At 35.3% G+C, this 9,986-nt stretch overlaps 1 non-coding gene across 1 annotated transcript; it reads left to right on the forward strand.

Moving 5' to 3' along the window:
• The first annotated feature begins 260 nt into the window (after positions 1-260).
• LOC126951744 (U6 spliceosomal RNA) lies at positions 261-367 on the forward strand. The gene has a single exon (XR_007724613.1). It is a non-coding gene; the product is annotated as a U6 spliceosomal RNA (small nuclear RNA).
• The last annotated feature ends 9,619 nt before the right edge of the window (positions 368-9,986 follow it).

Here is a 9,986-nt window from a genome sequence, read left to right on the forward strand (position 1 = left end):
TGAGATTTAAAGGGGAAAATATCCAAACTGTATCATCACTGTGCTACAGATGGAAAAAGAGAGGCACAGAAGATTGAATTGCTTGAGGTAGTATGTGCTAAAGATGGAACTTTATCCCTGATAGTTCACTTTCAACACCCAAGTTCTTAACCCTTATGGAATCAACTCACTTTTAGTCATAGTGATTTGGGTACCATCATACTTTAGAAATTTAGAGTGTTGTGTATGTGTTGTTGAATTTTTAGGATTAACAAATAGGTGTGGTCACTTCAGCAGCACGTATACTAAAATTGGAACGATATAGAGAAGATAAGCATGGCCCATGTGCAAGGATGACACACAAATTCATGAAGCATCCCATATTTTATATGCATATCAATTGGAAGTCATTACATGAGGAAGAGACAGCTCAGAGGTTTGTTAAAATAAGCAAAACACAAAGGCAGAAAGTATCTGAGAAAAAGTAGACATTTGATCATCGATTTATTTCCAAACATTTAGAGAGTAGTTTAATTATTGAAACATAATCAAGGAATATTAAGAAATCACTGAATTGCTTTAATTCTTTTAAAGATTGCCTTAGGATTTATAGTGCACATCTCTAATTAATAATGGTCTATATTCAGATAATAGCATCTCACATGTGATATAAACAGTAGAACAGTATATTCCACACTTTTCCCTGGTATTTTTGTGCTATTGTCATTTTATGTTTTACTTGTATATATGGTATAAATACATAACACATTGCTACTACTTTTGCGTTAGACAGTTTTTTTTAAATGTAATTTCAATTAAAAATTATATTATACTTAAAAAAAGTATGTAAATTATTGAAAAATTATTTTCAACACAAGTCTTTGTGTTGAAAATAATTCAGAAATTATTAGAAAATTTTTAAAATAATTTTCCAGCAAAAGTTATATCTCAAGTTTTATTGTAATTTTTATTTTCTTCTCTTTCATGGAAATGATATATTTTCCACTTCTATTACCAATTTCTATCTTATAGTGTGTGCATTCTGCTTTGTTCAATTAATTGTTAGGTCTTACTGGTTCACTTCTCTTTTTGCATAAACTTTTTATAAATTATTATGTAGTATTTAACTTTTCACAATATTTGAGTCCAATATTTTTCCAAAAGATTTTCTGCCATCGAAGTTTGAATGATTTTATGTACAGATGATTTTACATTTTATTTAGTCAAAAAATATTTCCTTTAGTAATTTTTTCTCTACTCTTACAAATCTCTCTAATTCAGAGGACAGAAAGACAGTGATCACTCCAGGCCACTGAAAGTGTGGTTGCTATCAAATGTCAAACTGAGAACTGAAAGGTACTGGTTGGCAAAAGAAATTGAGAAGAACCATTTAGGAACTCATTTGCAATGTGACAGATAAATTTTATGCCTATTAAATCTGATAGTTTGAAAATGGGGTTGATAGTTTATGTCTTTTATTGTGCTTTCCCAATAATTCAATTTTAGTCTATTTTAAAAAGTGTTACCCATGACATATTTAGAGGAGAGAGAGATTTGATCTTTTACTACAGAAAGTTTGAAAATTATTGGCCTATTATTTTCTCTCCATTTTTAGCATGTGGAGAAAAAGGCAGAATAAAGAAGCTTTGCTTTTGTTTTTATTTTTTTCTGATTTGTTTATGTACATATATAATTTAAATATAAGAGAAAGTTATTTTGATGTATGTTATGTCATATGTTTAACTATTATTTATTTTTAAAAATCAGAGCAGCAAGATGGCGGACTTGGAAACTCCAAGCTCTCACTCCCCAACAAAAACATAAAAAAATTAAAAAATTTAAAAAAACACCCAGAAGTTATCTGAACCACCTTTAAAGAATCTCTGGAAAACAGTCACGGGTTTACAGCAAGCCAGTAAATGCCCTATCAAGAAAAAGCTGTTGTCACAATGGTAGGAAAGGTGTGTGGCACTTTCACTCTTACTCTCTCCACTCCCCAGCACAGCAGTGATCTGGGTCTTCAGCAGAGGGCAGCCTGGTCCCAGATCCCACCCGTCATTGCATAAGAGGGAGCAAAGCAGACTTCATTGCAAATCGTTGTGTTATGTTTCTAACCTGTCTGGGGACATCTGACAGATTGACACAAGACACTCATCTCTGTTTTGTATCATTTCAAATGCAGGTGATAAAAGTGGTTGACGCTGTTCATAAAAGCTACAAGGTGATGACAAGCTCACAGGTGTCTGAGGCAAGAGATTGCAAGTAGAGATATAAAATAGGCCATTAGGAGTTCCAGAAGAGATGCTTAATGGATGCTTTGGGGGAATCTGAACATCAAGTGCAGCCATATATCCAGGAGAATTTAGAAAGCCATGTGAGTGCTCAAGAGAGCCACGTGCTCAGAAAAGACCTGAGAAGACCTTCTGCTTTCACTTGCTTAAGCAAGCCTAGCCTAGAGACGCAGGGTCCCAGCACACAGCCAGTCTTCAGAGGCTGCCTTGCAGCTCCTGCCTCTATTTTGTTTTGTTTTGAGTGTGTGTGTGTGTGTGTGTGTGTGTGCGCGCGTGTGTGTGTCTTTCATTGGTTTGCTTGCTTCAACTCCTGATTTTTAAAAAATCTCTGTTTAAACATTAGCTGAACGTGAGCTAAAGAAACAGAGACTCGGCCGGGCGCTGTGGCTCAAGCCTGTAATCCCAGCACTTTGGGAGGCCGAGACGGGCGGATCACAAGGTCAGGAGATCGAGACCATCTTGGCTAACATGGTGAAACCCCGTCTCTACTAAAAATACAAAAAACTAGCCGGGCGAGGTGGCGGGCGCCTGTAGTCCCAGCTACGGAGGCTGAGGCAGGAGAATGGCGTAAACCCGGGAGGCGGAGCTTGCAGTGAGCTGAGACCCGGCCACTGCACTCCAGCCTGGGCGACAGAGCGAGACTCCGTCTCAAAAAAAAAAAAAAAAGAAACAGAGACTCCAGTGATCACACATGACAAGAAATGATTTTTGCAAAAACAGTTTGGAAAAGTCTTATATGGGCTAATACAGCCTTCAACAATAAAAATAAAAGCAAATCCCGAGGAAGAGGGAGAATCTGATTTCCAGAAGTATCACATTAAAACCATCAAATTCCCAATTTCCAACAACAAAAGTTACAAGACACACTAAAAAACAGAAGATGGCTCATTCAAAATTCCCAAATACATTCAAAATAAATTGAAAGAAACCATCTCTAAGAAAGTATGCATATCAGACTTACTAGAAAAACACCTTAAAACAACTGAAAAAGGAAAAGAAGAGAAAATATTTAAGATACTAAATTCAGAAATGAAAATTGAGACATTTTACGAATTTTGAAGAAATAAACAGATTAAAAGAATATTTTGAACAATTATACACCAACAAGTGGGGTAGCCTAGATGAAACAGGCATGCAATCTGCCAAAACCAAATCATAAAGACATAGAAAATCTGAATAGACAGATAGCTAGTAAGGAGCTTGCCTCAAAATAAAACACCCTTCTACAAGATAAAAACGCCCTAAGCCAAACAGCTTCAGTGGTCACAAAATACATAATCATAAAGACATAGAAAATCTGAATAGACAGATAGCTAGTAAGGAGCTTGCCTCAAAATAAAACACCCTTCTACAAGATAAAAACGCCCTAAGCCAAACAGCTTCAGTGGTGAATTGTACCAAACCTTTAATGAAGAAATAACACTAATTCTTTTCAAACTCTTGCAAAAAAAATTGAAGCAGAAAGAGCCCTTTCAAGTTATTCTCTGAGGCCTGCTTTACCCTGATACCAAAACCAGAAAAAAATACTACATGAAAAGGAGACTACATATAAACATTTCTTATGAATATTGATGGAGAAATCTTCAACAAAATACTAGCAAACTGAACTAAATAACAGATTAAAGCAATTGTAAACCATGACCAAGTGGGATTTATTACTGGAATGTAAGAAAAGGTCAACATATCAAAATCAATCACTGTGGTATATGAAATTAATAGAATGGAAGGGAAAAAATCACATTATCATCTCAATTGATGTACTAAGAAAGCATTTTACAAAATTCAACAGGTTTTCATTATAAAAATAATAATCTAAGAATGAAAGGGTCTTCCTCAAAATGGTAAGTGCCATACCTAACAACCCACATCTAACATCACACTCAATGGTGAAATGGTGAAAACTTTTCCCAGATAATTAGTACAAGACAAAGATGCCTGCTTTCACCACTTCTATTTAAGATCATATTGGAAGTTCTAGCAAAAACAATTAGACAAGAAATGTCACTGAATTTGGAAAGAAGGAAGTAAAATTGTGTCTGCGGATGATGTAACATTTTATGTTAAAAAACCCTAAAGATTACACACAACATACACACACAAAATTGTTACAACCAATAAAAAAATCCTGCAAAATTGCAGGATATAAAAGAAACACAAAAAAGTCAGTTACATTTCTATGAACTAGCAATGAAAGATACAAAAATTTCAAAACATTTCCGTTTATAAGAACATCATAAAAAATAAATATTAAGAAACAAATTTAACCTAGGAAGTGAAAGACTTGTATACCAAGAACTACAAAACATTGTTAAAAGAAATGAAAGACATAACAAGTGAGAAGACATCCTGTATTCATCAACCAAGACTTAATATTGTCAATATGATAATGCTACTCAAGTGATATACAGATTTAATGCAACACCTATTACTATCCCAGCAGTATTTTTTGTAGAAATAGGAAAACTCATCCTAAAATCCATATGGATTCTCACAGGTTTTCAAGTAGCCAAAACAATCTTGAAACAGAAAGAAAAGTTGGAGGTCTCACACTTCCTGATATCAAAACATACCAAAGTAATCAAAACAGTGTGGTACTGGCATAAGAAGAGTCATATAGACCAAGGAAATAGACTAAATAGTCTAGAAACAAACCCTCCAATATGTGGTCAATTAATTTCCAACAAAAATGCCAAGACCATTCATTAAAAAAAGAATATTTTTTTCAACAAATGGCCCTGGTCAAAAAGAATATCCACATGCAAAAGAATAAAGTTGGACCCTTGTCTTACGCCATATATAACGATTATCTCAAAGTAGATCAAAGATCAAAATGTAAGAGCTTTGCAAACCATATGCCTGATAAAGATTAATACTCGGAATTTATAAAGAATTCCTACAACTCTACAAGAAAAGAAAAAATAACAACAAATAACCAAATTTAAAATATGCAAAAGATGTGAATGAACATTCCTCCAAAGAATGCATACAAATGGCCAATAAGCACATGAATCTTTTAATGTGCCTATTGATGTTATATGCTTATTAACATCATTAGTCATTAGGGAAATGAAAATAAAAACCACAAAGGGATAGCACTTCACAGGCTTTGGAATGGCTATTATTTAAAACAATATGAAAAATAGCAAGGGCTGGTGAGGATATGGAGAAAATGGAACCCCTGCACATTACTGATGGGAAAGCAAAATGGTGCAGTTGCTGTGGAAAATAGTTCAGTGATTTCTAAAAATTAAAAATAGAATTATCATATAATTCCACTTCTAGGTATATACTCAAAAGAATTAAAGGTGGAAAAACAAACAGATACTTGTACACCAATGATTAAAGCAGCATGATTAACAACAGCCAAAATGGGGAAGCAACTCAACTGTCCAACAAGGGAATGCAGAAACAAAATGTGGTATGTACATATTATGACATGTTATTCAGCTTAAAAAGGAATGAAACTATGACACATGCTAAAACATGGGAGAACCTGGAAAAACATACTAAGTGAAATAAACCAGATGCAATAGGACAAATATTGTGTGATTCCATTTATATAAGGTACCTAGAATATGCAAATTTATAAACACAGAAAACAAAATGGAGGTTACCTGGGGACTCCAGGAGTAGAAGGGAATGAGGAATTATTGTTTAATGGGTAAAGTGTTTCTGTTCAGGATGATGAAGTCGTTCTAGAACAGGATAGTGGTTGAGCAACATCATGAATGTACTTAATGCCACTTAATGCACACCAATAAATAATTAAAATGGTAAATTCTATGTAATGTATATTTTTCTACAATAAAAAAGAAATAAAAATTTTTGGCAAAGCTCCATTATGATTTAGTTCATTTTGTCCAAACTAATTAGGAATGACCCTTTTTCATTGTTGTTGTATTAATGACGTTCTAATGGTAAACTCTTGATCTCTTATTCTGATCATACATTGTGGTACCATTGCTACAATCTTTTAATTTTTGATAATTTTTTCTCATGGAGATATTATTCTTTAATGGCTATATATTATTCAGTTGAACAGATATAGTATAATATGTATTTCCTTAATACACGTTATTTAGGGTATATCTAATTTCAACATTATTCATAACGTTGCAGTGAATATCCTTAATCTAGGATTTTTTTAGCATATCTACTTGCTTAGGATAATTTAAAATAAATTTCATTTTTCAAAGAGAAGAAAAGTTACCATCCATCCATCATGAGAGAGAAGAAGAATGAGGGAGAGAGAGAAAGACATTTAGGAAAATGTTGCTGAATTATATGCCTAGGAATGGTCTGTGAAAGTACACATTTCTCAGCACTATTTAGAACATCAACAATGCCATGTGAACCAAAAATACATCTAACTTGAAAAACTTGATTTGTTTGCATGCCTCTTATTTCTGGTAAGATAGAACTATTTTCATATTTTTACTGGACATTAGCATTTTTTAAATTTATTAATTGCCTATCCACACATTTTATCCATTCTTCTACTAAAGAGTTGACCTCTTTTAAATCAACTTGTAGGATTATTTTAAAATATAAAGTGAGTATTGTGCAAAGAACAGTTAACATGGCAGGCCCGAGACTGCTACTGTTAGAAAGACCTGCTTGCAAGTAGGCCCTTGGCTGGCATCTGGGAACTTGTATTTGGGGAGTGTTTTCACCACTCCTTGATTGATGAGAGTGTCTCACTCTGCTTAAACTGTGTGTACAAGCAATGTGGTTTATGTAAGACACCTGCTTTTTTTCTGGGAATCTGGAATTTTGGTACATACTGGGCAGAGGGGGCCTTTATGTCCAGCACATGATAAAAACCATGGATGCTGAGTAGGTTTCTCAGGCAAACATTTCACATGTGTTGTCATGTTTACATGCTGGTCAGAATCAAGCTTGTCCGGTGTGACTCCACTGTGAAAGGGCCCTTAAAAGCTTGCACGTGGTTTCTTCTGGCCTTCTTCCCCATGCAGCTTCCCCCTTGGCTGACTCTGTCTGCATTCTCCTCTGTAGTAAATCTTGGCCATAGCACAACTGCATGCTGAGTCCCGTGAGTCTTCGTGGAGAGTCCTCAAACAGGGGTGTGGCCCTGGGGAATCCGGGCACATGTATTAACCTTTAATCTCATACTTCATGTACATAGTTTTCAAGACTTTCCTATTTCCTTTTTATATTCTTTTGGTCCTTCCTTCCTTCCTTCCTTCCTTCCTCTCTCTCTTTCTTTCTTTCTTTTTTTTTTTTTCTTGAGACAGAGTCTTGCTCTGTTGCCAGGCTGGAGTGTAATAGCACAATCTCAGCTCACTGCAACCTCCACCTCCTGGGTTCAAGTGATTCTCCTGCCTCAGCCTCATAAGTAGCTGGGACTATAGGCATGGGCCACCATGCCCAGCTAATTTTTGTATTTTTAGTAGAGACAGGGTTTCACCATGTTGGCCAGGATGGTCTCAATCTCGACCTCGTGATCTGCCCCCTCAGTGCTGGGATTACAGGCGTGAGCCACTGCACCTGGCCGGAAAAGACAACATTCTTGAAGTCATTCCAGATCAGCAGCCAAGTGCGTCTTCAAACTTGACTCTATATGCTTTGTAAATACTGTAAATTCCTCTCAGATCCTTGAAATATTTTGTAACTTTTATTTTCCAATGTTATGAATTGTCATCTTTTTCCAGCTTTTATAGGAAGGTTTTAAAAAGAGGAATGGGAAAATAGATGTATAGGCTGCAGCCAGATGGGAATTTTTAAATGGCAAACATTTTCATATATTTCCTAGCAATTATTTTTTTCTTGCAAAATCTTTAAGAAATTTTCTTGCAAAATCTTGCAGAAATCACAACGTAAGCTCTAAATTACAACACTGTTAACAGAGGAACATTCATACAGCTTAGAGGGAAAATCATGTAACAAAAGCTTTAAGAAGATAACACCCTACTTTTAAAAAGTGACTCAGGTGATTTAATATAAACACTTAAAAGACAGGAAAAAATATTCAATTTAATTAGAAGTAAAAATGGCTTTTATGTTGTTTTATGTAATTCTGTTTCTGCAGAGTAAAATTTAATATCTTTATAAATAAAGGGGCTTCCCTTTGCACAAGCTGCCAACTATGCAAATAATTTTGTCATTTTTAGAACCTTAAAAAGGAACACCATTTGCTATATTAAATGGCCAAGAGAGAGCTTTAGAACTGACCAATGATGGTTATGATAGGAAAAATAGAATGCCAGGACCTGGGCAAGGAGTAAAGACAGGAATAAAAACTGTATAAAGAAATAGCCAGGTTGGTCCATAAGCAACAAAAACAACAAAAAACCTCTGAAGATGGGACATAATGCAATTATAAACCTGAATTTTCAACTCAGGAAAGATCTGCATGTCTATTTTATGACTTTTCTGTTCCTGAGTTCTAATCTTCAATATCTCTTTGATGTCTCTCTTTTGGCTAGATTATTTCCTCAAGTTATAAGTTAAATAATGACACACAGTATATTTTCTGACTCATTTTCATGGTAAGTCTTGCTGTTCACTTTCAAATGTTTCAAAAAATGTGCCTTGATATAAAATTTTTCTTCACAGTTCTTACTTCCAGCATGATGGAGTTGAAATTTCACAAATATTCTTCCCCAAAATGTTACAATGAAGTGGTACACTTAACTGTCAAAAACATGAATTTCAACACTGGATATTGACTAAAGGCACACAAACTATGAGAAGCATTCGTTCATGAAAATGACCTACCTTCAGGTGACACTCTAGCATTCATGCCCAGGTCCCCTCCCTAGACTGGTGGTGAGTTCATCCAGCTCAACGGGGGTGGTGAAAGCCAGCACCTGCCTGGTGGAGGCTCACCTAGGTGCAGAACAGAGCTAGCAGCTCCTCCTAGGATGCAATTCTCTTTGCAGCAAGCAAAGGCCCGAAAGATTCACTGAGGATTTAACTATAAGTGTTAGAAGGTATTGCATTTTGAGATAACTAGATCCAAATTCAGTTGTAGGGAAACAATACAAGGAGGAGATCATTGTGGTTTTAATTTGCATTTCCCTAATGGTGTTAAACCTCTTTTTATAAGCTTATTTTCTAACTGCTTGCTTTATTCCTGCTGAGTTGTGAGTTTCCTTCTTTTAACTTTTATTTTAGGTTCAGGGGTACACGTGCAGGTTTGTTATATAGGTAAATTGCATGTCGTGTAAACAGGAGTTTGGTGTACAGGCTATTTCACCACCCAGGTAATAAGCATAGCACCCAATAAGGCAGTTTTTTGATCCTCCTCCTCCTCCCTCCCTCCACTCTCAAGCAGGCCCTGGTGTCTGCTGTTCCCTTCTTTGTGTCCATATGTACTCAATGTTTAGCTCCCACTTAGAGGTCAGAACATGTGGTATTTGCTTTTTAGTTCCTGTGTTAGTTCATTTAGGATAAGGGCCACCAGCTCCATCCATGGTCCTGCAAAGGATATGATTTCATTCTTTTTTATAGCAGCGTAGTATTCCATGGTGTAGATTTACCACATTTTCTTTATCCCAGTCTACCACTGATGTGCATTTAGGTTGATTCCATATCTTTGCTATTGTGAATACTGCTGCAATGAACATATGCATACAATCTTTTTTACTTTTTGCTTAACATGTTTGCTGATCCTTTGTTTCATTTTTTCAGAGCCTTAAAACTTTTCTTTTAATCTATTGACAACTTTTAACAATTTAGTATACTCCTATGAAC

Source organism: Macaca thibetana, chromosome 3 (genome assembly GCF_024542745.1).
Source record: "Macaca thibetana thibetana isolate TM-01 chromosome 3, ASM2454274v1, whole genome shotgun sequence".
Lineage (NCBI taxonomy): Eukaryota > Metazoa > Chordata > Mammalia > Primates > Cercopithecidae > Macaca > Macaca thibetana.